Here is a 26,488-nt window from a genome sequence, read left to right as displayed (position 1 = left end):
CATGGCTATGCTCCACATCTCTCTGTTAGACCTGACTCTTGCCACAAAGCACAGGGAACCTTGTTTTAAACAACCTGGGTTCATCAGCAATGTTATTAAACACCTGGCACAAGCATCTTTTGGTGTTGGACCTCACAGTTTTCTCTGCACATAGGAGAGAACTCTTAACAATTCAGACAAAGAGGCCCCTTAGTAAAGGATTTGAGTGAGAGAGGTCTTCCCCCCAGGGTCTCCTGCCTAGTTATAATCCAATTCTAGACAGATTAACCTCTTTAAGGAAGCACACACAGCTGGATATCACAGAGTCTATACAGTGTTCTGTAGATTTAGAGAAGGAGAACTCTAATTCTCTTAACACTTTTTAACATTGCCTCCCTCCAAAACAGTTGCAGTAGCAAACCATGAAATGTATTACTAGTTGATTTATGTTTGGGGGAGGCTATTACCTTTATAAAAGTAGTGTAGACTACTGAGACAGCACAGGCTGAGATGAGTAAGGGCTAAAAATAAAATCAAGATGCAGGAGGTGTCGAGCACTCTGGATTCCACAGAGAACACATTCAGAACAAACCCGAAGGTCAGTGACAGAGGAGAAGGACAGGAAAATAAAATGGGTGAGAAGGAGATTGTAGCTACCTGGGACAGATCTCAGACTTCTAATTTATATATTCTCACACAAAAAAAAAACTATATCAAAGGGGAAGGAAGAAGAAATTAAATAAATGTTGTGAGACATCTTTGATTTACTAAAGGCTTTTGTGAAAGAAATCCATATCTATCAACCTACCTACCTACCTACCTATTATAGGATATATTACCTTCTGACTTCAAAAAATGAAAAAATTAGGAATCAGCATCTTAGAACTTAGGAAGTTCAGAAACAGGAAAAAAAATTATATATATATATATATAAATTAACATAAGACACATCTCTGGGACTAAGTAATCCAAACAAACCTTATAAAAAAATGTTTTAAACAAAAAGCTGTAAGCCCTTGAAAATTTTAAAGCACTCTCCTAAAGTGATTTTTAAATTTTTTTTATGTGCTCATTTCAGTTATACATGACAGTAGAATCTATTTTGACATACTATACATACATGGAGTAGAAATTCCCATTCTTGTGGTTGTACATGATGTAGAATTACACTGGTTGTGTGTTCATATGTGAACATAGGAAAGTGATGTCTGATTTATCCTATTGTTTTTCTTGTTCCCAAACCCCCTCCCTTCCTTTCATTCTCCTTTGTCTTATCCAAAGTACTTCCATTCTTCCCTAACTTCACCCCCCTTATTGTGTTAGCATCCACATATCCGAGAGAACATTAGGCCTTTGAGTTTTTTTTTTGGCTTATTTCACTTAACATGGTAATCTTTAGATCCATCCATTTACTGGCAAAAATCATAAAGTCCTTTTTTTATGGCTGAGTAATATTTAGTTGTGGATATACACCACATTTTCTTTATCCATTCATTTGTTGAAGGTCACCTAGGTTGGTTCCATAGCTTAACTACTGTGAATTGAGCTGCTGTAAAGATTGATGTGGCCACGTGACTATAATATTGCTGATTTTAAGTCCCTTTGTATATAAAATGAAGAGTAGGATAAGTGGGTCAAATGGTGGTTCCATTTCATGTTTTCTGAGGAATCTCTATACCGCTTTCCAGAGTGGTTGCACCAATTTGCAGTCCATCAGCAAAGTATGAGTGTGTCTTTTCCTCCACATCCTCACCAACCTTTATTGTAACTTGTATTCTTGATAATTTTCATTCTGATTGGAGTGAGATGAGATCTCAGTGTAGTTTTTTTAATTGCTAGAGATGTTGAACATTTTTTCATGTATTTGTTGATTGATTGTATTTCTTCTTCTGTGAAGTGTCTGTTTAGTTCCTTAGCCCATTTATTAATTGGGTTATTTGTGTTTTGGGTGTTTTTTGAGTTCTTTATATATCCTGGAGATTAATGCTTTATCTGAGGTGCAGGTAGCAAAGATTTTTCTCCCATTTGGAGGCTCTCTCTTCACATTCTTTATTGTTCATTTTTCTGTGAAGAAGCTTTTTAGTTTGATGCCATCCCATTTATTGATTCTTAATTTTATTTCTTGTGCTTTTGGGGTCTTATTGAGGAATTTGGTTCCTAAGCTGACATGATAGAGATTTGGGCCTACATTGTTTCTAGTAGGCATAAGGTGTCTGGTATAATGCCTAGGTCCTTGATCTACTTTGAGCAATTATTAGTGAAAGTGGAAATGATAATATAATTGTGCACTATGTAGAAAAGAACAAAAATGAGAATGAATACCTCAGAAGTTAACACGTGATTATAATTTATAATGAGAGGTAAAACAATAACCTAATACTTTCAATAATCATTTGAAATAAGTGATATTACACATAGAAATGGCTATGTGTATTATGAGATTTCTGAAATGGAATATTAATATAGAGAAAGTTAATTTAAATTTTTACCATATACTAGAATAAATTCCAGATGGATTAAAGAATTAAATAAAAATTAAACCATAAAATATAAAATACCATAAAAGTAAATATTCTCAAATTTCTGATGGAGAAGCTTAAAATGAATGTAAAATTGAATGTATTGACAGTTTTGCCTACTTATAAAACTTAAAATGTGCACTTGTCAGAAAGAATTTAAATGAAAACTTAGAAGTAAAATAACATGTAATGCAAATTATATGAAAATATTTTTTTGCAACACAACACAAGAATTAAATAGGCAAATAGACAAGAAGAATTAAATACAGTAGCTGAATAGGTAAAGGAAAATAATTCTCTGTTCTGAAAGGAAATCATGTTACTGGTAAACAATCACAGAAAGTATCAACCTCATTTATAATCAATAAAATGTAAATGCAAACAATTATCAGATAACATTTGCCCCTCCTAGCCTTATTGGAAAAAGAAAAAAAAAGAGAGAAAGAAATAAGAAAAAGTTTAAAAGCTCGAAGTTAGTGATTCTAATAGGAGAAATCAAGCTTATATTCATTATGTTGAATACTAAAAAGTACAATAAGTTTGGTAAATAATTTTGCATTATGGATTAAGAGTCTCAAAACATTTTTATTTTTGACTCAAATATATTTTCAGGGAATTCTCTAAGGGAATATTATAAATAAAAATGCTTTATGGAAAAACACATTGACATCATTATTTATAATACTTAGAATCCAGAAACAGTTTATATGTAAAAACCCATAAGAAATGGCTATGTGTATTATGAGATTTCTGAAATAGAATATTACAAATTTTTATTATGCTTACACTTTTGAAATAACATGGGAAATGTTAACATGATATCCTTAAGTTTAAAGATCAGGTCACAAAATGACATAGCAAGTTTCTAATTTTATTCAGATGAAGATAGGAAGAAAAACCTCAGTAAATACCCCAAAATATAAACAGTGATTATTTTTGCATTGTGAAATTATGGGTGTTTAAAATTTTCTCTTAGATGTATTTCCTAGCCGGGTGTGGTAGTGCATGCCTGTAATCCCAGTGGCTTGGGAGGCTGAGGCAGGAAGATCTCAAGTTCAAAGCCAGCCGCAGCAAAAATGAGGTGATAAGCAACTCAGTGAGACCCTGTCTCTTAATAAAATACAAAATGGGGCTGGGGATATGGTTCAGTGGTCAAGGGCCCTTGAGTTCAATCCCTGGTACCCTCCAACCCAAAGTGTGTTCTAGGTTCTCTACTAATGTATATATAATACTTAGATGATTAAAAAATGATATTTGTTCTTTCCAAATAGTAATGAAGGAGCCTCCAGGGGAAGTGATCAACAATACTGGGATACCTTGCAGGTTGGGAGGGGGAAATTTTGATAAATAGAAAGGATTGAGACCTGGCTATCAAGGCTTAAATGGATATCAAGTACCCACTTGTGTTTATATCTGATCCTGATTTCCCCGATGGCTTTCTTCAAAGAACTTACTAAGTGTTGAAAGATCTTACATTATTTTTGTATTATTCCTATAGAGACACTTTGTATTCCCGTGGAAACTCCTTCTTTCACCTTGTCAGAGCAGTTAAATCTGCAGGATTTAGGTATCACCTACCCACACACATCCATTTTCCTCCTTCTGTATTTGGGTGAAATCAAAGAATAAGGTGAATGTAAGTACTCATCTATTAATACTAACATTAATCCATGAAAAGTTGGTTTGAAATCATACTATGCTTGCTTTACTTGTTAAAGTTGCTGATGTTCAATCATTTTGTAGAATATTTTTTGATTAGAAAAAATGGAAAAAAATTTAATTAGGTTATGGCTGACCTGGGCAGAGGCCCTCCTAGAAATATTTCTTTGCAACATGACACAAGTCTGAGAACTTGAACTTTGGTTTGAGAATTGAAGTTATCAGTCAAGTTGAGCATGGTTAATCCAAACTCAAAGGGGAGTGGGAATATCACTTGGGTATAAAGTGTTCCTGCTCAGATAAATTCAATATGCTTAGATTATTTTTTCAGATTATTTCTTCAATGAAAACTCAGTGTTAAAAAATCTACTGGGAAAAAAATTCTAAACCTCTATGGATCTCAAATTGAAAAAGTTTACCTAGGGCTATTGTTTTTCCTTTGATCTCTGAGGGATAAAATTGTCACCGAATAGGTAACCAAGTATTGTGATAACTGACCTGAAGTTCCTAGTAGTTTTTTAAGAGATGGGAAAACATCTACAAATGAAGTTAAAATTCTGATGCTAAAGAAAGAGAAGGAATTGGATCACTCACGAGTACAATTGTCCAGAAAGGTGCTGGTGGACATGGCTAGCAGCATTGGCCACCGAGGGCAGATCAAACCAATGAGTTTTGCAAGCAGGAACTCCGGCAATAAAGAATACAGGAATGGGTTTGAAATGAAGCTCAAAGCCTGGGATGGTGAACCAAGAAAGGCTTGAGCTGGAGGCTCCTTCTTTAAATGGTGGCCAGGTCCCTCGGAGTGGCCAGGGGAAAGAAGAGAGAGTAGGGAGGGAGATGCTGAGACAGAGACAAGTGCTGAAGCAACTATAGCACAATTTCCAAACATTAAGCCAGCATCAAAAAGCTTAGTGGTTGGGAGCAGTTAGAATCACAACAACAAAAAACCTTTGTCTTGTTTTGCTTTTTATAGTAAGTTGTGTGGATTCCTTGTGTTTTGGATATTAATCCCTTATCACATACATGGTTTGAAAATACTTTCTTCCAGTCCGAGCTTCCTCTTTTCATGTTGTTTCTTTTGCTGTGTAGGAACCATTTTGTTTGATATAGTCCCACTTCTTTATTTTGCTTTTGTTGCCTGAGTTTTTGGTATCAAATTTGAAAAAATCCTTTCAAAGGCTGTTGGCAAGGAGCTTTTCCTTATGTTTTCTTCTACGAGTTTTATAGTGATTTCAGGTCTTACATTTAAGTCTTCAATATATTTTGAATTGATTTTTGTGTATAGTTTAAGATAAGGATCTAATTGCATTCTTTTGAGAAAGGATTTCCAGTTTTCCCAGTATCATTTATTGAAGAGACTACCCTATTCTTGGTGCCCATGTCAATAATTAGTTGAATAGACATAGATTTATTTCTGAGATCTCTATTCAGTTCCATTGGTCTGTGAGTCTTTTTTTTTTTTTTTAATGTCAGCACCAGACTGTTTTGATTACTATAGCTTGGCAATACAATTTGAAATCAGGAAGTGTGATGCCTGCAACTGACTCATTTATAAAATGGGCAAAGGACATTTTTCAAAAGAAGGCATATAGGACAACAGATATGTGGGAGGGTGTTCAGCATCATGAATCATCAGGAAAAATGCAAATAAAAGCCACAGTGAGAGATCGCCTCATACTTGTTAGGGATGAGATGAGTATTGTCAAGGCAAGAATATAGAGAAAAGAGAACCCTATACACTGTTGATAGGAGTGTAAACTGGTCCAGCTGTAAAGGGAAAATGTATGGAGGTTCCTCAGAAAATTGTAAACAGAACTACCATATAATCTGGTAATCTCACTTCTAGGTATATATACAAAGTAAATAAAATAATTATCTTAAAGAAATATATGCATTCCCATGTTCATTGTAGCATTATTCCCAGGCACATAATCTGTATCTATTGATGGATGAATGGATTAAAAAAAAACACAGTGCACACATACTGGGACATGTAGATTAGTCAGCCTTCAAAACAGGAAACTGCCATTTGCAAAAGCATGAATTCCCCTGGAGGATATGCTAAGTGACATAAGCCAGGCAGAGAAATAAAAGTACAGCACAATCTTACTTATATGCAGAATCTAAAGAAGACATAATGACAGGGAATTGAAGGATGGTCCCCAGTGGCAGGGAGGTGGAGGAATTGGGGAGAAAAGGGTCAAAGGGAACAAAGTTGCTGTCATGTAAGGTGATGAATATAGACAGCCAAAGTATCACATGATCACTATAGTTAGTGACACTTTCTATAGTATGCTAGAAATTTGTTGTGAGAATGATTTTCAGGTGCTTTCACCCTCCACCTAAAGTTGGCTTGACTGTACTGATTATTTAACTACATATTTTGCATAGCAAAACATTATGTTATATGCAACTTAAATACATACAGCTCTTAGTAAGAAAACCATATTGCAACAAACTGACCAGTAGCTTTTGTAGTAATTGGTATTCCCAAAAATGATCCTAAGCAAAATTATTTTCTAAAAATTATTTTCAAAATTATTTCTTGTATTTGAAGACTGTAATGTGTGTTTTTCATTTAAAAAAAATTAAAATACAAATATCCTTTGGATGGGAACCTTTCATTACCTGGAAAATAACGAATTTCCTAATGATATCTGATGAGTGAGTCATCGTTGTGTATTTTCTCTAACAGATGCTTCCTTTGTCAGATCAAACCATGCATGAGCAAACTAGCATTTAAAGGGACAGATTGGGATGAAGATTATTCCTTAAAATTTTTATCTTCTCAGATGATTCTATTCTGTTTGAATAATGATGGGCAATGATATGCACCAGGGCTATTGGCTCACATTTATTAATGAACTTAGATGATATAAGAAATTCTCTAGAACTGCATTAGAAGCTGTGTAAACAGTGCTCAGATCTGTTTTAACCAGTTGATTGCATTCCCTGAACCCATCATTTTTATCCCCTTGATGTTTCATGGAAATGGAATTGATCAAATTTTCCTCATCTATTTATATTATCTTTCTATATCTTATGGAGAATTGAATTGTCATCAGAACATCATGCATGCCGGCTTATCTTTTTTTGTGTGTTGAAGGGGTATGTTTCTTTTGAAACTGCCTGCTTAGGATATAATGTCACTCCATATGTGATTCCTGTCAGACTACAGTGAGCACAGGTAATGGGTATTGTCATAAATGACATTTGGTTCATTAGAATCTGTCAAAATGGGCTGGGTAAATTATGGCCCTTGGAAAGAGCACAATACTGCATTGTATTGGGAAAACACACTTTAAAGGCATTCCTGAGCTGGTCTTTATTACAACCTGCCACGTCATTTCCATTTTCTGTGTTTCATTAGATTTACCGTCTGTATGTAATCACAAGAGTGAAATGGGAAATATAATGTAAAATATCTCCTTCAACCAGCTTAAACAAAATGAACTGAATCATTCATTCGGTCAAGAGAAGCTGAGTGCCTACCACCCACCGACCCTTTGGGATAAAATGGGTGACAAGACAGTTGCAGTTTTCAAGGAAGTCACAGCCTAGCAGGGGGGCTGGATAGACAAAATGGATCCTAATATGATGCTGTGATAGAGGTGTTGATAGAAAGGAAGGTTCTCTTCGTGGGGGTGAGAGGCTTAGTCATGGGTGTCTACAAATTAGGTACTGACCATGTCGGGGAGAGACTGTGAGTCACAGCTCTTAAGTGTGATTGGAATTCTGGGGCTGGTGCAAGTTAATTGTCCTTTGGCATTTTTGTGGGCTGCACACATTACATGGATGGAATTTAATGTCATTTTAACTCACCAGAGAAAGTTTGTGGGTCTAGAGGTTTGGAAAACAACTCACTCTGCAATGTGCTATATTTTAGCACAAATCTTTCAGATGATTGTGCCATACTCACTGAGCTCTGTCTGATGGAAGCTATCTCACTGTCTGGAGAAACTGGTGTTGATTAAATTTACAGGGGGATGACTTTATTTAAAAATCTCCTCTAGTTTGTTGTCAGCACTTGTACTTCATAAAATAGGGTGCACAATCCTCAATTTCATATATGTAAAAAAATTAATTTTGACATCTATTTTGAATGCTTTAGATCACTTATTTGGCTTAATGCCCAGTAAAAGCAGGAAAGTGACTTGGACGTCAACCACTTCATGGCCCAGGGACCCTTTCCCCCTGGATAGACATCTGGAATGGTATGCAAGGAATAGTTGTTGCAGGCGAACATTTAATTAAACATTGGTATTCAGACTGGAGGAAATGTGGTGAGCCTCAGCATCGAGGGAAGAGGGAGACTCTGAAACAAAAGTTGTTAATATTTTTTGTTGTTTTATAATGATGCTTAACAGCTTGAAACATTTTAACCGTAAAATATAGACTATGAACTCATAACAGTACCAAAATCCAGATAGTAGTTTTTATGGCAGCAATTTATGATGCATCTCTGTGGGTTCTTTAAAAGGAAAAAAACTTCAATATATTTTGCAAATTGCAAAAAAAAAAATTACCAATTCTCTCTGGAGTCTTTATAATCTGAGTGAATACAGTAATTGTAAGGAATTTTATTGAGTCACCTATTCTGTTAATCAAGATTTGTAGACATAATTCCATAGTTAATGACACTGGAGAGAATCATGATCTAAAATAATAATGTTCAGTTAATTAAATTTTTTTTCATCCTCTAGCTGTCACAAAGTTGGTATTAGTATGATCAGAACAGAGCTAAGCTTCCAGCCTGGGTTGGAGGTTTAGGTTTCACGCACCTGATGCTGGTCATATAGGTGTTCCTCAAACAGGTAGCTATGACCACTTACCATCACAGCACCTGCATGCCTGCTTCATGGTGAGCCACTGCTGCTCACCCATGCCTGCCAGCTCAGTTGTGGGTGTGACCATTTCTGAAGAGAAAAGTGCTCAACAAATAGTCTCTTGGCTTGTCGATACAAACACCAGTGCACAAAGTAACTAGAACATTCCTCCTCTAAGCAAAAGTCATTGTTGGAGCTAGAGAGTTTCCTTTTCAGATCCTAGAGGACATTGTGCACAGGCTGCCCCCAGGGGTCACTGTCAACCTGAAAATGGTGGTTGTAGATGATGGGAGCATCTTTTCTCCTCTGCTAGTGGGTAGGGAAAGGATTCTTCCATCTGATATGGCATCTGATACCCCACTGCTCTTTGAACACCACCAGAAAAGGGGAGCCTGGGTTCCCAGTACTTGTTCTCTTATAGGATTATACTGTTGTCAGAGCTCTACCTGCTGTTCTGTTAGTTCATATATTGGACAGTAAAATTCTATCAGGGAACTTCACTGTGCAAAAATTGCATTACAAGAGATTTTAGGGCTGGGGACATAGTTCAGTGGTAGAGCTCTTGCCTTAGGGGTTCAATCCCTGACACAGAAAAAAAATCATTTAAAAAGTTGTATCAATATTAATCAAGACAACCTATAAAAATAGAAAATCTGATACAAAATAAATCAGAAGTAGGTGAAAAGGAAAAGATAAGGATAAAGGCATATGATAAAGTCAGGAATAAGACTAAAATAAGAATGCACACCACAAAACATTCCACATACTTACTATAGAATGGGAAGAGCCGAGATTTGATTCTGAGCTTTCTAGAAGCCATCTTGCAGGAAAAACACAGTCACATAATTTACAGGGCCCACAAGATAATAAATAAGCAATGTTTTGCATAAACAACAACTGTTCCTTATTTTGAGATGGCAAAGATAATTATTGATTTTAATAAGAAAGTAGCCTTTAGTACATAAAGATCAGGGTATTTAATTTGAAAACAATAAAACATTTCAGTGTTAGGTTTCCCAAACCTTGTTTACCAGATGCTTCTCTCTTTAAGAATCTTCTTGTATATATTTATATGGACATACTGGGGTCAATGAGAAGTGTGTGTGTGTGTGTGTGTGTGTGTGTGTGTGTGTAGTACTGGGGATAGAAGCCAGGGGCACTTTGCAAGTGAGCCATATCTCCAGCTCTTATTTTTTATTTTTAAACAGGGTCTTTCTAAATTGCAGAAGCTAGTCTCAAGCTTGTAATTCTCTTGCCTCCACCTCCCAAGATACTGGAATTATAAGCGTGCACCACTGGGCCTAGTGGCCAGTGAGAGATTTTTAATCATATGTATATTTTAGGCATATCAATTACTTAAAAAATTATTTGCTCTACTTTTTTGTTTTCTTTTCTTTTTTTTTTTTTTTGTCAAACTAGCTAACAAATGGATAGGACATTTAGTAAAATTAGTTTGGGGGTACCTAAACATAGGTTTGGGTGACCAGAGGGTATACCTTATCTTTAAAACACTTAAAAGTTTTAAGGAGTTCTTGGCTTGACAGAAGTTACAAATGAAGTGTGAAAATACTTCAGTATGTTACTAACTCCATGGTTGAAGGCATGTAGGAAAACTATGCCTGCAGCCCCAAAAAGGAAGAAACAATCCATTTTGACTTCATCTATAATAGATACTTTAAGGACAGGTGGAAGTAAAGTTAATATACTCTTTATTACTGGACACCAATGAGTGATATTGGTAGAAATTTTCCTCAGGTTTATTCAACACGCCATTCTATGTAATAAACAGTGTTTAAACAGGGGAAGTTGCTTTTCCATTCTCAGCAATTCTGGTGTATTACACTAGTGTTCTATCAGTCCTAGAATTTAAGTTCTCCCAGATGAGTGGGCTGTGCTGTGGGATATGTGGAATATTTAATGGTTAGAAAATGGTATTTAGAATATTAGACCTTATTTCCAAGGAAATAAAATATTAGATATTTTTACAGGGAGCTTAAGAGTTGGCATGAGACTTTGGTTCAACATGATGACTAATGATTTTTCATTCACTTCCCTGGATATTGCAGATCTCAAGAATTGACCTATAAGATGTGTGTAGAATAAGAACTCTATTGTAGTCTTGAAAAAGAGGAAGAAATTATATCAAGAAAGTGAAAATTTCTAAAAGATAAAAAATATATACAAAAAGCATTTCTTGTCTATGGAGAAATAGAACAGTAGGAAACTATCCCAAAATACATTCAGAAGAAATTCTGTGGTGGCAGCCATGTTGAGGAAGGGCTAGGGTCAGCAGATAAAAAGAAAATGAGAGGAAAGAGAGAGGGATATGGGCTGAGCATGTGGTGTGAGCTGAGCAGTGAATAGCAATGGTATCTTCTCCTCTCAAACAATAAGTGGAACATTAGGGCTAGAGAATTAGGCTCATACTCCAGATAACTAGTGACCTATGAAAGACAGGGAGCCTCCAACCTGGAAGATTAACTACCAATGTATTCCACCAGATAGTGTGTCAAAATGTAAGAACTTTAAGAATTAATGTGAAAAAAAGGCAAAAAGTCCTGAAAACATCCATAATTCAAAAGGCAGATTACCCCCTGTGTTTATGACTATAGAACTGGCATCAGACTTTCCATTAGTAATACATACTATGTATTGCCAAGACAGTGGTGACACTATAGAGACCTGAGAATATGAATTTCAATCTAGAATACTGAATCCATTAAAACTGACCTTGTTTTCAAATATGAGAGCAAAATAGAATTGTCTTTTTAGGCATAACAAGATTATTGCCAAGACCCTTTCTGAAATGATTAATCCAGGGTGTACCTAGGCATGTTAAAACATTCCATTGAAATGAGAAAGGAGATAATGGAATCACATAATAATATTAATATTAAACTAGGATACTTAGACAATGCAATAAGAAAAGAAAAATAAGTAAATTAAGGTACAGAACTATAATTATTTGAAGAATTTATGGTCAATCTAAACATTTAAGAAAATCATCTCAAAACTCTATTGGAGCTCCAAGATGAGATAAGCAAGGTGGATATAAATAAAAATATACTCAACACAATTGATCTAATAAATGCATATAAATTCAGGCATTTGTAAAGTGAAATGAGTCTCTCTTCTGAGCTACTAAAGATTGGATCAAAGAATAAATAAAATCTGTGATCATAAATTATCTAGATAATAATGAAAATGGAAAAAAAAACCTTGCCTTAAACCTACAGCCTAAATTGACTACAACCTAAGCTACAATTAGAGAATACTTTGTAAGAAAGAATGAATGGAAATGAAAAAAAGAGAAACATTCAACCCATGACGTTGGAAAGGTGAAGTGTATCCAAGAAATTCAGAAGAAAAAAAAATTAGACTAAACAAAAACAGGATTTAGTTAATTAGAAGACTTAAATCTTTGAAAGACTAATTTTAAATCCATTTATTCAGGAAGAAAAACAGCAATAAAATGTGTAATCCTCTAGTTAGTTTTTTTGCAAGAAATAAATGAATATAAATTCACAAGTTTAGGAATAACAAAGTGTAATAATAGATTAAAGTGATGAAATAATTCTTGGTTAGCATCATTTTTCTTACTTGTACTCATCTTTCTTTTTTCCCTGCTGGAAGTTTGTAGTATTATTTCCATATTTTTCTTTCCAGAAATCTTGCATGGTTTTGTTTATTGAAGGTTTCTTTTCAACAATTTTGTTTGAAATGGGGACAATTTCTTTAGTCTGTGTGGAGATATGACTTCAGCTCACAAAGTTTCTTTCTATTACAATTAGAAACACTGGGTATGTAATATATACAACTGAATGCTATTCAGCCATAAAAAATGAAATCTGTCATTTCAACAACATGGATGACACTGGAGATCATTATGTTAAGTGAAATGAATCAGACACAGATGTGTGCAGCAGTTGCACACAAGTACCGCACAACCTTTGGAATGTGGAAGAGTTGATCTAACAGAAGTTGAGAATGGAATGGTGGTTACCAGAGGCTGGGGAGAGAAGGGAGGAAGGAATGGAGGAAGGTTGGTTAATGGTACTAAGTTACAGTTAGAAGACAGTAAAAAGTTCTGGCATGCTATTGCATGATAGGGTGACTATAGGGTATTCAAAAAGCAATAAGAAAGGATTCTCAATGTTCTCACCATAAAGAAATTAATGAATATTTGAGTAGATAGGTATGTTTAACCTGATTTTAACATTATACAATGTATATATCTGGGTATCTAAATATCACATCCTACCCCATTGATATGTACAAATTTTATGTTTCTATGTATTTATTAAAAAACAAATTCAAAAAGAAATGCTGGGTTAGGCACGGTGATGCACACTTGTAATTCCAGCAGCTTGGGAAGCCGAGGCAACAGTAAAGCACTAAGCAACTCAGTGAGACCCTGTCTCTAAATAAAATACAATATAGGGCTGGGGATGGGGCTCAGTGGTTGAGTGCCCCTGAGTTTAATCCCTGGTACTCCCCCCAACTCCTGCAAAAAAAAAAAAAAAAGAAACACTGGTTATGTGTTAGAAGAATGTTCTTTGAGCATCACAACAGCTTTCTTTTCATTGCTTTCACTTCCTTATCCTTTTCACCAACATTCATATTTGCCTGTTCCTCATGTGATTCAGATTTGCGATTTTCTCTTCTGTTATTGCTTATATCTAAACTTTAGCTTCCTACAGGATTGTAACTCTTTGCATCCCAGTTTTACAGATAGAAGCTACCTTTACCCCTTCAGTCCATTTTTATCCCTTCTAAGGTCTGTCCATTTGCCTTAAATTTAAATGAAAAAAAAAAAGAAAAGAAACAGCAGGAATCTCACATCTACTTTTTTGGTGCTAATAAATCTTTTTAACAGTGTGTCCTCCTTGCCTTTTAAGTGGCATCATATTCTTCCCCCTGTGCAGAAACATCTATGTTTGTGACAGATTTGATCTTTGTGACTAATTTCTCTGTTAGCCATGGGGGTGGCGAGGACACAAACAGGCAGATGTGTTACCAGAGGCTAACACTGTGCCTCAGAAATAGAACAAATGACTTTCTAACAGTTGTGTGGGGAGAGTGGGTGAGTCATATGGAAAGTGCTGTATTTCCATCTGTGTAATAATTGATATTTATGTCAACAAAGGAGTCAACAAGAGAGGATGTCAGCAGGATATCAGGAGGGACATACTTCATGTGGGAATTTCATTTATGTAGCACAGTTAATTTTAATCATCCTAGAAAAGCAAGGCATTGCTATATAGAGGATGACAAAACCACATACATGACTTAATTTCTGCCAAGACCACCATAAGTATTTTTGTTCAAATTTTAAAAACTTCAGATTTCATGATTTTCTCCACTGTTACCTCCGTTACAGTTGATGGACAAGATTCCTGTATAGTCAGCTCGGAGAGTGCTCAAGTAAATGTTGTGTCTGAGCATTCATTCAAAAAAAAATATTATTATTTTTAATTTAAAATTAGAAATTATACATTTTTTTGTATACACCATAATGTTTACAAATATGTATACATTGTGTAGTTGTGAAATTGAACTAATTAACATGCATTACCTAATGTAGTTTTTTTTTTTTTTGGTAAGAACACTTAAAAGTGTATTCTTTTTAGTGATTTTCAAGAATAAAATATGTTGTTATTAACTGAAGTTACTGTGTCATGCAATAGATATCTTTGTCTTCTTCCTCCTAAGAGATATTTTGGGTGCTTTGATCAATGTCTTCCCATCCCCTGCACCATGAGCATTAATTTCCAGTTGTTGTTTTATTAGCAGGACTTTACTGCTTAGAATTCCTTCATATGTTTTTCTAGCATAATGTCATGAGAATGTGCTTATTTATTATATGAGGTTATCTGCATTAATACAATGGAACAAAAAATTTGTAAAGTGACACTTGTATCTGGTGCCATTAGGCAAAATATGTTATGAATAAATATAATTTCCATGGCTGCCTGTTGTCACTAAATGAGGACAGCCTTTAGAACTACATTAAGATAGGATGATACCCATACATATCAAGTGATTTTCATAAAATATTTTCTTTCATCTTCACAACAAAGCTGCAAGGGACATAATGCCATACCAATAGCTACTTTAATAAGTAGGGCCGGTACAGTGGCTCAGAGACACCATCAAAGATCCAGGCTCCCTTTCTTCTGCTCTTTGTATTGTAACTCTCCTTGCATCCCAATTTTACTGATAGCAGCTACCTTTTGGTAAGAACCTTTTTGTGTTGGCTCTTCCTCTTGGTTGCAAAATGGTTATTGCATCTTAGAGCACCACACTGAGATCCAAGGAAGAGAGAAGAGGAACGGAATCACCTTGTCCAATTAATTAAAAATGTAGTGTTTGTCCAGGAGCACCAGAGCAGATGTCCTCTTATGTGTCATGGACCACAACTGGGTCACTTAGCCACTCAGACTCCAAGGAAGGCTGAGAAATTGGGAACTCTTGTCATGTAGGGTTATGACTCACTTCTTTGGGATTCTGTTAGAAGGACAAGGAAGAGGACGTGGATATTGGGGGTCAACTGGTACTGTCTGCTTCAGCTACTATCCTGTATTTGTCTTGTCCATTAAAGTTTAGATTGAGATGGCCTATAAGACGGGACTAAAATCACCAGCTCTTGGGCAACAGAGTTAGAATATCAACCAAAGTCTGTTGCATATACTCCTGTTATGCAGCAAACCTCCATTGTTTCATGAAGGGCATTTTATAACACAGATGATATTTACAGTGATAGTTACATGATGAAGCTAGTCTTATGTGAAAATAGTACATTTCAGGTTTTCAGTACCTTAATTCTTTTAAAAGTGAAATCAAGTATGAAGTTTCCTCACTTATCACCCTGGTGAAATAAAGAATTTCCAGTAACACCAGGCAAAGTTTTGTTATGGATTTTCTGGGAGAAAATTAAAGGACTAGAACAGCCTTATAATTTACCTCAATGTGGACACCAAGAAAATGCTAACGCTAACAGAAGTGACAGGCTAGATTGGGTTTAAAAGGAAGCTGCCCAGATGATGTGGTTAAAGGTGTGATACGGAAATTAAGGTATTTAAGCAAGTCCTGGGCTGCCCTCTTGCTGCAAGTCTCTGCAATCCCATCAGCTGAGAGCCAGTTCTGGCCATTCCTGAGGTTTTCTGCTTCCCTGGTCCTTCCCTTGTATCCTGTTCCTGTTTTGCTTTCCTCGGCTGCTCATCTTTCACTTCCTCTTTCCTCACTTGGAAAGAGTGTTGAAATAACATTTCATTATTTGGCACCACCAGGCAGTAGTAGTGTCCCCACTTTGGACTGTTTCTGCCCTGGCAGGAGAAATGGTTTCAGTAAGTTTTTCCATTTCCAATTTGCTCTATTTCCTGTCACGTACCTGGCCAGATCTGTCCACAAGTGTAGGAGAGGGGTCGGATGCTTGTGCCTCTCACTGTTTGGGAGCAGTGGCGGAAGTGACCCTGGCTGGAGGGCATTGTCCAAGGTTAGCTGTAAAGGTCTCCCCCTGGAGTTTGGAGGAGATTTCTCTTTCCTTTTCAGAACATGGTCACGTGCCACACAATATAAAACTTGGCTCTCACTGCTCATCCTGGGTTCTTGTTTACTTTTTGTCTACATCCTACGGGTTACTGTGATCCAGTATTGTTTTAATTAAGATAAACTCATGTCTCCCAAACATCCATTGTTCTCTGTGAGAAAGAAACAAAGGGAATAGTTTTGCTTGGCTGTTTAAGACAGAGAAGTGGCTTCTATTTCAGAATGCAGGTCATCCTAGATGGAGGAGAGCAGCCTGGGTGGAGCAGCCATCCTCCAATCTGGCAGATCCAGACTCCTGGGCTCCAGAGTGGCAGCTCTCAGCAAGTGTCTGCTTGGCGTCTTCTGGAGCCACTTTGGCGTGGGAGAAAGACCTTGTATGATATTCCTCATATGTCATTCCCCTTAAGCCAAACATTTCTTCTGCTTTCCTTTCTCTGCTCACCTCATCTCCCATGTCTGAGAATATGAAAGCAAACTTACTATGCTTCACTGTACCGGGGCTAGCACATCAAAGATGTGCTATTCATTTATTTAGTGCCAGCCATGGGGACAGAGTACTCTGAGAATTCTGGCTAGTAGAGGAAAAAGAATATTATAAAAAAATGAACCAAAGCTTACAGGAATGAGAGGAAGTGTATACAAAACAATTTCTTTGGATTCCATGCCATTGTTTTTGTTTTCTGCGACTTTAATTTTGCCCCCCGCCCGTACTTTTAATGCTGTCTAAGTCCTTCTCTTACCTTGATTGAGCCTAATTAGATTGCTGATTCATGATTTGTTGCATTTCATTATTAGCAACGTTGCTAACATGCAGTGATCACTCACTGTGTATGTGGCATGGTGCTAGTTCTTGGGGATACACACAGGTATGAAATAGCAGGTACTTGTTGCTTCATGTACCTAAGAAATAATCAGTAGTTCAAGATGGTTCATATTAATATAAAATAACTGAAAGGATTTATATGTGCTACAGAACTTCTGAAGAGGAGTCAGTTGCCTGGTGAGTCAGCCCTGAAAGACAATGGAAGAGGCATTTTGGAGTAGGGAATGTTGCATGCTGGGTTTTTCTGGGAGCAGACTCAGTAGAGTTTACTTACCATGCAAGAAATTTATTGGGGAGTTCCTTTGACTTTGACTCCCAGGGAGGAAACAGGAGGGGCAGAGGGGAAGTCAAGCTCTCAATGCAGACCCAAGGACAGTGTTGGCTCATCCACAAGGAACTCTGGAGCAAGTATAGTCTTCAGAGTTGCCCCAAGCTGGACTGAAATGACCAGCCCTTTATACCCCAGCTTCAATTAGACACTGAATATGTCTACAGAGAAGGGTTGGATGCTGTGCTTCTCATTGTTCCTTAGGAGTTGTGAAGTGACCCTGGCTGAAAGACATTCTCCAAGGTTAGCTCTTGGGTTCTCCACTGGGCAGGGCTATGGCTATAAGAGACATACCTTCTAGCTTCTCAATCAATCCCTGAATAGGCTTATGGAGAGCAGCTATTTGAGAACACTGCTAAGGCAACAAGCACTTCATTAAAGAGGATCTTGGACAGCTGTCAACATGTCCCCATAGGGAGACTGGCATAAGTCAGTGCATCGATATTAATAGTGATGACTGGAACAGCTGACCCGCAGTGGCTGTTATGTGTGGCTGCATAGAAGGAGGTAACGGAGGTTGTCAGCAGGAGGCAGAAGGTGGAGGATCTTGACTGCCATGCTAAGGCTTTGAACTTTGTCCTGTGGACTTTAGGAATACACAAAATAGTTTTAGCAGTGGGCACATGAGACAGGCGAAGGTTTTTTTCTTTTTTTCTTTTTAAAGGGATAGGACTGGCTTAGGTTTATAGATAAAAGGTAAATGGCAAGAGGTACACGAGGGGAAGATGGCTTTAGACTAATAATTTACAAATGTGAACGTTGTGGGTAATGAAAAGAGCCCTGGTTGCAACTTGAAATAACTGAGTTCCCATCCAAGCTCTCTCCCCCTGAATTGACTGGGTAGAAAAATGACAGGACTGAAAGTCCTTGTCCAGCTATAACAATTTGTGCCTCTATGTTAAAGTTATCCTTTCATTTGCATTCCTTAAAGTGTGTCCTCGGGAAAGATGTTGACGTCCAGTTGAGTGTAAAACCAGACTTCAGGAAGCTTTGCTTTAGATATTTGTATGTTAATTGGTTCCTCTGATCTCATGGCTTTCCAAGTCCCCATATTTTCACATACATTTTTGAAGCCAATGGATTATGGATTCAAGCCGAACCAGAATCATGTATCAGCTATTACAAGCCTGAGGTTTTTGCTTCTTAATCAATTACAACATATCCGGTAACTCAACCCAGCTCCACAGAAGACAGAATTAGCTTTCCTTATTGCAGAGATGGAATATCTTCACCTGAGTTTCTGCTTAAATAGTAATGAAAGAAGGATTAACACTGGCAATAAAGAAATGAGCCAGTTTAATCTCAGACTTGTCAATGATATGAGTAAGATACATTTCCTTCTTCCTTGAGAGTTCTGAGCCATAGCTTGCTGTCATTCTCATAATCAGTTGCGAATCTAGGGAATGGCAAAAATAGGGCAATTAACAGAAGGGATTAGCTCACTAGTGGTCATGGCTCTGGCCCTCTTCTGTTTCAAAATGATTCCTAGAAAATTTTCTGTTGAAGAAACTTTAATTTCTTGATTAATGGACTCAAAATATGACTTTTTCTACAAATCCATTTATTATTGAATGTACTCAATCTATCCATGTTAGTTTATTAACTAAATTGTTAATTCATGCCCTTCTTTAGTAAATATTAAATGCCTTGGATGTCAGGCACTGTACTAACTACTAGAGCTACTTTGGCAGGTAAAACCAGATGGAAGCCAAAACTTCACGGAGCTCACAGTCTAGTCAGCGAAACAGACGTTGATCAGATGGTCACATGGTTTGCTCTGTAATTACAGACAAACCTCCGGTAAAGGTGCTCTGAGGAGGTAGCAGTGGAACTGAGCACTGAAGGATGTAAACTTAGTGGACTAAATTAACTAGGTGAGGCTGAATTATAGCTTCAAGCCATTGAGGAATATAATTTCAAAGTTATTAAAAATGTTGCATTTATGTTATTAAGGACAGAAAGAAAAACCAATATATCGACTTAACCAAGTGTTAGAAGTCATCCAGTAGGTTCAAAGCATTAAATTTATGGTGGCCTTGAAAGTGTCTCAAATGATACATGAGTGGACATGATCCTCTTTGGAGCCTTGTTAGCCATTGTGGGTACTGGAAGCTCTTAGTCCAAGTAAATCAAGCACAAGAGGAGCCATTCTAGACACAAATCTGTGTGTGCTGGAGTTTTTTCCCAAATGGGGACCAAGAAGATGGGAAGCTGTGTGAGTAAATGCATTACACATGCCATGGAGGCTGGTGTGAACAGAAAACTATGTATGGACACCTTGTGATTTGATGCAGGGTCTTCAATAAAGGCAGAGGAGAAACTTCAGAGGTGATCTTCTCTTTGGGGGATGACTCCTCACTTACCACCTGACCCTATGTATAAGGAAATTTTCCAAGGTGTCCAGGTGAGGAATGAGAATCCACCTCACCAATGAGAATGCACCTTTAATCTTCTAAGGATAAATACCAGTCTAGAATAGTTTATTCCTACATGGGGTAAAAGTCATTGATTAGCCTATGAGAAATAGGAAAAGACTGTATCAAAACAACAAAAACCCCCTATATCCTAAGGAGGTAAAGAAATAATATTAAAAAGGTAATTTATTGCAGGAAATGAATACATTTTAAGTTAGGATTGCTTTGGTTATTGATGAAATTAAAGAAAATATTGCACATCTGTAGCAACAAAGTGAGGTGATACATTTCAGAATGTCTAGAAGGGTATGAAATGCCCAACGCATAACCATAATTAGTGGCTGAAGAGCTGGAAGTACTTATTACCCTGATTTGACTATTAACATTGTACACATGTATTGAATTATTATGATGCACTAAAAGATGTATAGATAATATACCTCAATAAAATAAGGATAAATAACATAAGCAAGTGATGCAATAGAAGGACTTAGATACTATTAAATGCCATGAAGGAGCCAAGTTAACATCGTGGAAAAATGAACCGATGACAAGGAGTTCAAAGAATTAAAAATGCTGAAAAATGCCCTGCTTTGTGTATCTTTTCCCTCATTTATGAAATTTTTGTTTCATTCCTTTATCATGTCTACATTGTTTGGTATAGTCTCAGCATTTTCTTTATTTTTGATTATTTGATATTATATATCAGTCATATATTTACTGACTTTATTCTTTTTGATGATTTTGGAAGTTTAAATTCTTGTCTAAAAAATCCCTCACTGGATATTCTCAAAGTTTATCAAATACATGATTAAATCAAATGAATGATTAATGTACAGTCATGTAATCCATGTGCGTGTGGTGTGTGTGTGTGTGTGTGTTCATCATACACATGTAAGCTTTCTTTCCCAAGAAAATACTTGGCTTTACTTTCAGCTTTGTGACCATATTTCCAACAGTTATTTATATTATCGTCTCATAGAATTCCTGTCATTTTGGAGATTTTCTATCTTGGCACTATCTAAAATAGCCAGTAACCATATATGCCTAACAAGCTCTTAATATGTGTGAGTGTAAATTCAAGGTCAAATTATGAAGGTAGAGAAGAATCTAACTTCAGTGATACAACTGTCTAGAAGTTACCACATCTCTTTGATAACTCTATATACAACCCACTAGACTTAATACAGATATTTCCACTCATTGTTCAGGTTCGTAAAACTTTTCCTCATTTTTCAAGATGCAGCTCATGTGATACCCTCCCTAGAAACCCCCTCCCCCTGCCACTCACACACACACAGTGTTCTAGGTTTGTCCTTCCCTGTTTTCTCAGCACTTAGTACTTTCCTCAACAGTCCAACTAGATTCACCTTTGTGAAGACCCTCACTAAATGGGGCTTGATGAATGTTACTTAGTGTGTAAGTGGATTTTTACTTTGCTTAACCTGTGAAACCCTGGCTAACCTTCTGGAAGACGTGTTGGTTCTGAGCCCCAACCATCTGTCAGTCATCTAGACTGGTTGTTGTTATCTAACCAGGGAGAGTCACCTCACGTTTATAGTCAAGGGATTGGGATTTTGGTGTCAGCTCTTCCAGACTTTGTGCCACCAGTCTCTGGGGTGCAGATTTCCCTGTCCCAGTTTTCTCTTCATTTGGGGTGACATACCACCCAGGGGCAGTCTAGAGCATGCAGAAGGAGAGGCACAGGTAGGAGCAACATATTTCCAACAGTTACTTAGGGTTTCATAGAATTTCTGACATTATGGAGATTTTTCCATTTTGGCACTATCTAATAAATAGCCAGTAGCCATATATGCCCAACAACATATATGCCTATGCTGGCTTCTAGCCCAGCACAGTGGCACATACCTGTAATGCCAGCGACTCAGGAGGCTGGGGCAGGAGGAGTGCAAGCTCAAGGCCAGCCTCAGCAACTTAGTGAGGCCCTAAGCAACTTAATGAGACACTACCTCATAATAAAAAATAAAAAGGGTTTGGGCATGTGGCTCAATGGTAAAGCACCCTGGTTCAATCCCTGGTATCTCCCCCAAAACATGCTGGCTTTTTTCCTGGCCGACTTCAGTAAATGTCAAATCATATTTCTTGTGGGAGTTTATTTAAAGCCTATGCCCCTAAAATGTGGTCTGGGTAATATTCTTGATGAGTTGTTGGCACAAACCTGTGTTTTTCTATGTGAAAATGGCTAACCATGGATGAAAGTAAATCATAAAGAGAAGTCAGAAAAGAATTTTTTTTTTTAAAAAAACTTGATATCGTTAAGCATGAAAAACTTGCCTATTTTTGCCTTGGAAAGAAAAGCTCACTGTAGCTTGTCAAATATGAATGCTTTGAGTATGGTTTGAGGTATGTTGAAATTGAAAGCTCCGTAGGATGACTTTGTGGTTGTTAATGGAGTTTAAGAATGCATATATAAATGTTCAGTAGGAGTCCACCTGTGAATGTTGAGAAGCCCTGTCCTTGTGCAGGGAACAGTTTTGCTCCAGTTGAAGAACAGAAGGAAGGCAGTTTGCATTGTCATCTCTTTATCTGAAAGTTCAAGATTTTAAGGGTCCTTGGTTGTTCAATTTGTTTAGAAAAGATTTTTGTTTTCAGGTTACCCAGTAGAAATCATGGTGAGAGTCAAGAGGCTTGCATGTGTGAACAGTTTTTTGCAACCTTACCTCTATTGACATTGTAGGTTAGAAAATTCTTTGTGGTGAGGGGCTGTCCTGGGGCCTGCAGCATGGTTAGCAGCATCCCTCGGTTTCTACCTGCTACTTCTAGTCTTGACCCCCTGCCACAATTGTGATCACTAAAAATGTCTCCAGTGGGACAGAACCGTCCAGCTGAGAGGCACGGTCTAGAAAATTGGTTGAAAAGTGTAGGGCTGGAAGTTAATAATTTGTAGCATCTGGCTTCAGGCCTTGTTCCATCAGCCTTGAGATACCCCGAGGCGGTTTCCATAAATACTGCTTAGAGGCCTGCCAGTCTCCAGGACAGATTTCTTGGCAAGCACTCACCAAAGAGACCCTGAATTACCCGGGGTTTTGAAGGCCGAGTGAATGACTTGTTGAACCTGAATTGAACTGACTTAGATATCAGAATGATTAACATTTTAAAAATGTCAAATTTTTAAAAAATAAATTCAGCAGTTCAGAAAAAGTACAAAGAGAACAACAAATAACCCTCAAATCCCATTCCCTAGAAATAGCTAATGTTCATATTTCAGTAGTATCGTTCTGAACAGAGTTCTATAAAAATGCTACGGTGTGATGCGTGACATTTTAAAAGTATTTAATTTTGTATGAATTTAATAAATAAGGAAATGGGGTGAAACTGAAGGATTTGCTAAGCTTGAGACGAATATTCCATCATAGTAGAAAAAAATTATTTCCTCAAAGATATCTCCAAATATACCGTAGAAGATTATAAAACATTAGGAGGTTAGAAGTATTATGTTTTAACATTTTCATACTTAAATCTTAATGTTATTTGACTTCCTTACAACTTTCTTCCATTTATCTGCCAAACTTTATTACATTATTATATGTACTAATGTAACCGAGTGTATTTTCTCTTCTAAAACCCTCATTCTCCTGTAGTTTATTCCGGGTTCAATATTTAAATGGATGGTGTTCATCACCATTGCTTTTACAGGACTGCTACAACCCTGTTTTTAAAATTTTGAATCTTCTCCTGGCTAATTGGATTTCATCATCAAATTTTTAAAGAAAGATTGAATTTCCTGAGGTTTTTTTTCCCCCACATTTGATGATGTTGTTAATTGTGTCTGTGTTTGTGTGTGCGCACACATGAGTGCATGTCTTAAAATACACATGACACAGATTTGCCATTTGAACCATTTTAAGGGTACAGTTTGTTGGCATCAAGCACATCCGCGTGGTCATGTGGCTGCCACCACTATCCCTCTCCACAACTGTTTTCCTCTTGTAAACCTGAAACTTTACCCTCAGGCAGTAACTCCCGTCCTTTCCCTCTCCCAGGCCCTGATGGTTGCCTTTCGACTGACTTCTCGTCTCTGTGAATCTGACTACTTTAGGTACTCATAAAGGACATAATACACATCTGTCTTGTTGTGTCTGGCTCCTCTCACTTAGCAGAATGTCTTTAGGGTTCACCTATGTGCCAACATTTCATTCCTTTTACAAGTTTTTAAAATGTTTTTTTTTTGTTCTTTTTAGTTATACATGACAGTAGAGTGTCTTTTGACATATTTATACAATCTTGGAGTATATCTTATTCTAATTTGTACCCAGTCATATGGATGTACATGACGTTGAGACTCACTGTGGTGTATTCATATGTACATAAGAAAGTTATGTCATATTCATTCCACTGTCTTTCCTGTTTCTACCCCTGCTCCCTTCCCTTTATTCCTGTTTGTCTAAACCGCTGAACTTCTCTTCTTCACAATTCACAATAGCCGAACTATGGAACCACCCTAGGTGCCCATTAACAGATGAATGGATAAACAGAATGTGGTTTATATAAACAGTGGAATATTACCCAACCATAAAGAAGAATGATTTTATGACATTCACCAATAAATAGATGGATTCACCAGTAAATTGTGAATCCATCTATTTATTGGTTGTGCTAAGTGAAATAAGCCAATCCCAGAAAACCAAAGATCAAATGTTCTCTCCGAAATGTGGATGCTAACACACAACAAGGTGAGGTGGCGGTGGGAGTAGAAGTTCATTCCTTATTAAAGTTAATTCTCTTCTACTGGATGCGTATTCTGTATTTTGCCAATCTATTCATTTGTTGGCGGACATGTGGGTTCTTTGTCTATTGTGAATAATGCTACTATGAAAATAGGTGTACAAGTATCTGTTTGCATCCTTGCTTTCAATTATTTTGGGGTAGATACTCAGATGTAAAATCGCTGGATTACATGGTAATTATGCATTGACCTTTTTGAGGAACCCCCATACCATTTTCCACAGCAGCTGCACCTTTTACTTTCCCACTGTCAATGAGCAACAGTTCTAATCTCTCACATCCTCACCAAGGCTTGTTCCTTCCTGTTTTGTTTTCTGACAGTCCTCCTAGTGGGTGTGATGTGATATTTCATTGTGGTTTTCATTGCACTCTAGAGGCACGTGCCCATTAAAAATTATGTGGCCTCAGTTTGTTTTAATGATGGCCATTCTGTGATGAGAATCCTGTTTTAATATTTCTTATTTTCCTGAGACGTGATAGAACTAGAATTTTATGTAAAATCTCTAGATATTTAAATCTTAGCAAATAATTTTTTTCTTATGTGGCAAAATAGACAATTATAGTTAAGTAAATGAGGCCAGAGGTCTCCTGGGGACCATCATTCTCCCTTTGTCTTAGTAACTGTGGTCACTACTCTCGTCCTGTACACAGGGCACTGGCATCTCACTTCAAGAGTTGGGTGGAGAATAGTCATCAGGCATGAATGAGATTAGAATTTACTGCAGTCCACTTAACATGGAAGCCCAGGCGTGAGCCTAGCACCTCTTTCCTCCTCTGTCTGGCCAGCTGCCAGGTCCCATGGATTCCTGTGCCTTCCAGCTAACTATGTGCATCCTTCTCTTACACATGATGCTACAAACATGGAGCCTGTGCTCTGGTGTGCATGATTTCAGCGGCGGCCTTTTGATGTGAAGATCTTCTGCTTCCATCCTTCTCCATACTTCTTCCTGCCAGAGTAATTTTTCCAAAAATACAATCTGCTGAAGTTACTCCTTTGCCTAAAAATATTTTGGTGATCCAGTAAATTACTGTGCTGGAAGCTCTGCTTTGCCTTACAGATCCACTCTCCACCCTTCCCCAGCCTGTGCTGCACACACACACACACCCCACCCCTGGGTTGCTGACCTGTATGAAGAGCATCCATGGTCTCTCTGCCCTTTGTTTTGTGGTTGGACTTGGCCAATGGTGATATTGCAGGGGACTGGAGAGGAGAGAGGTGGGTTTATTTCCCCAGGTGTCTGTGGGCTGCTGGGCACTGTGATTCTTGACCAAAGTCCGTAGCTTCTCACAGGCAGCTGATTCCTACAGCTGAGGCTGCCTTCACCTCACCCAGCGCGCAGGTCTCCAGCACATCTTGGCAGCCATACAGCTGCACCTTGTGAAACTCCTAACTCAGTAGTGTGTCCTTAAAACTCCAAACAGGAGTTAGAAACATGTTTATATTTGGGGAATAATTGAGAAATATGGTGTGCCTGGAGTTTGGGATAGAATGCGAGCAAGGAGCTGGGAGAAACGGAGCTGGGGAGGGAGGTAGAGAAAGCCTCCAGGTGTGGCACATGTGTCCTGAGCAATTGAGCAATCAGTGAGGGATTTATAGCTGGTAAAATAATTGGGAACACATGGGCTAGGAAAAGGGTAGACCAAAT

At 37.4% G+C, this 26,488-nt stretch overlaps 1 protein-coding gene across 2 annotated transcripts in view; it reads left to right on the top strand.

Moving 5' to 3' along the window:
• The window catches only part of Adamtsl3 (ADAMTS like 3), a 319,937-nt gene that overhangs the window by 57,197 nt on the left and 236,252 nt on the right, over positions 1–26,488 (top strand). The gene's annotated exons all lie outside the window — the stretch shown is intronic.

The sequence above is a fragment of the Callospermophilus lateralis genome, chromosome 3 (assembly GCF_048772815.1).
Source record: "Callospermophilus lateralis isolate mCalLat2 chromosome 3, mCalLat2.hap1, whole genome shotgun sequence".
NCBI lineage: Eukaryota > Metazoa > Chordata > Mammalia > Rodentia > Sciuridae > Callospermophilus > Callospermophilus lateralis.
Note: the sequence above shows the minus strand (reverse complement) of the source record. Positions and strands in the feature narration are given on the sequence as shown.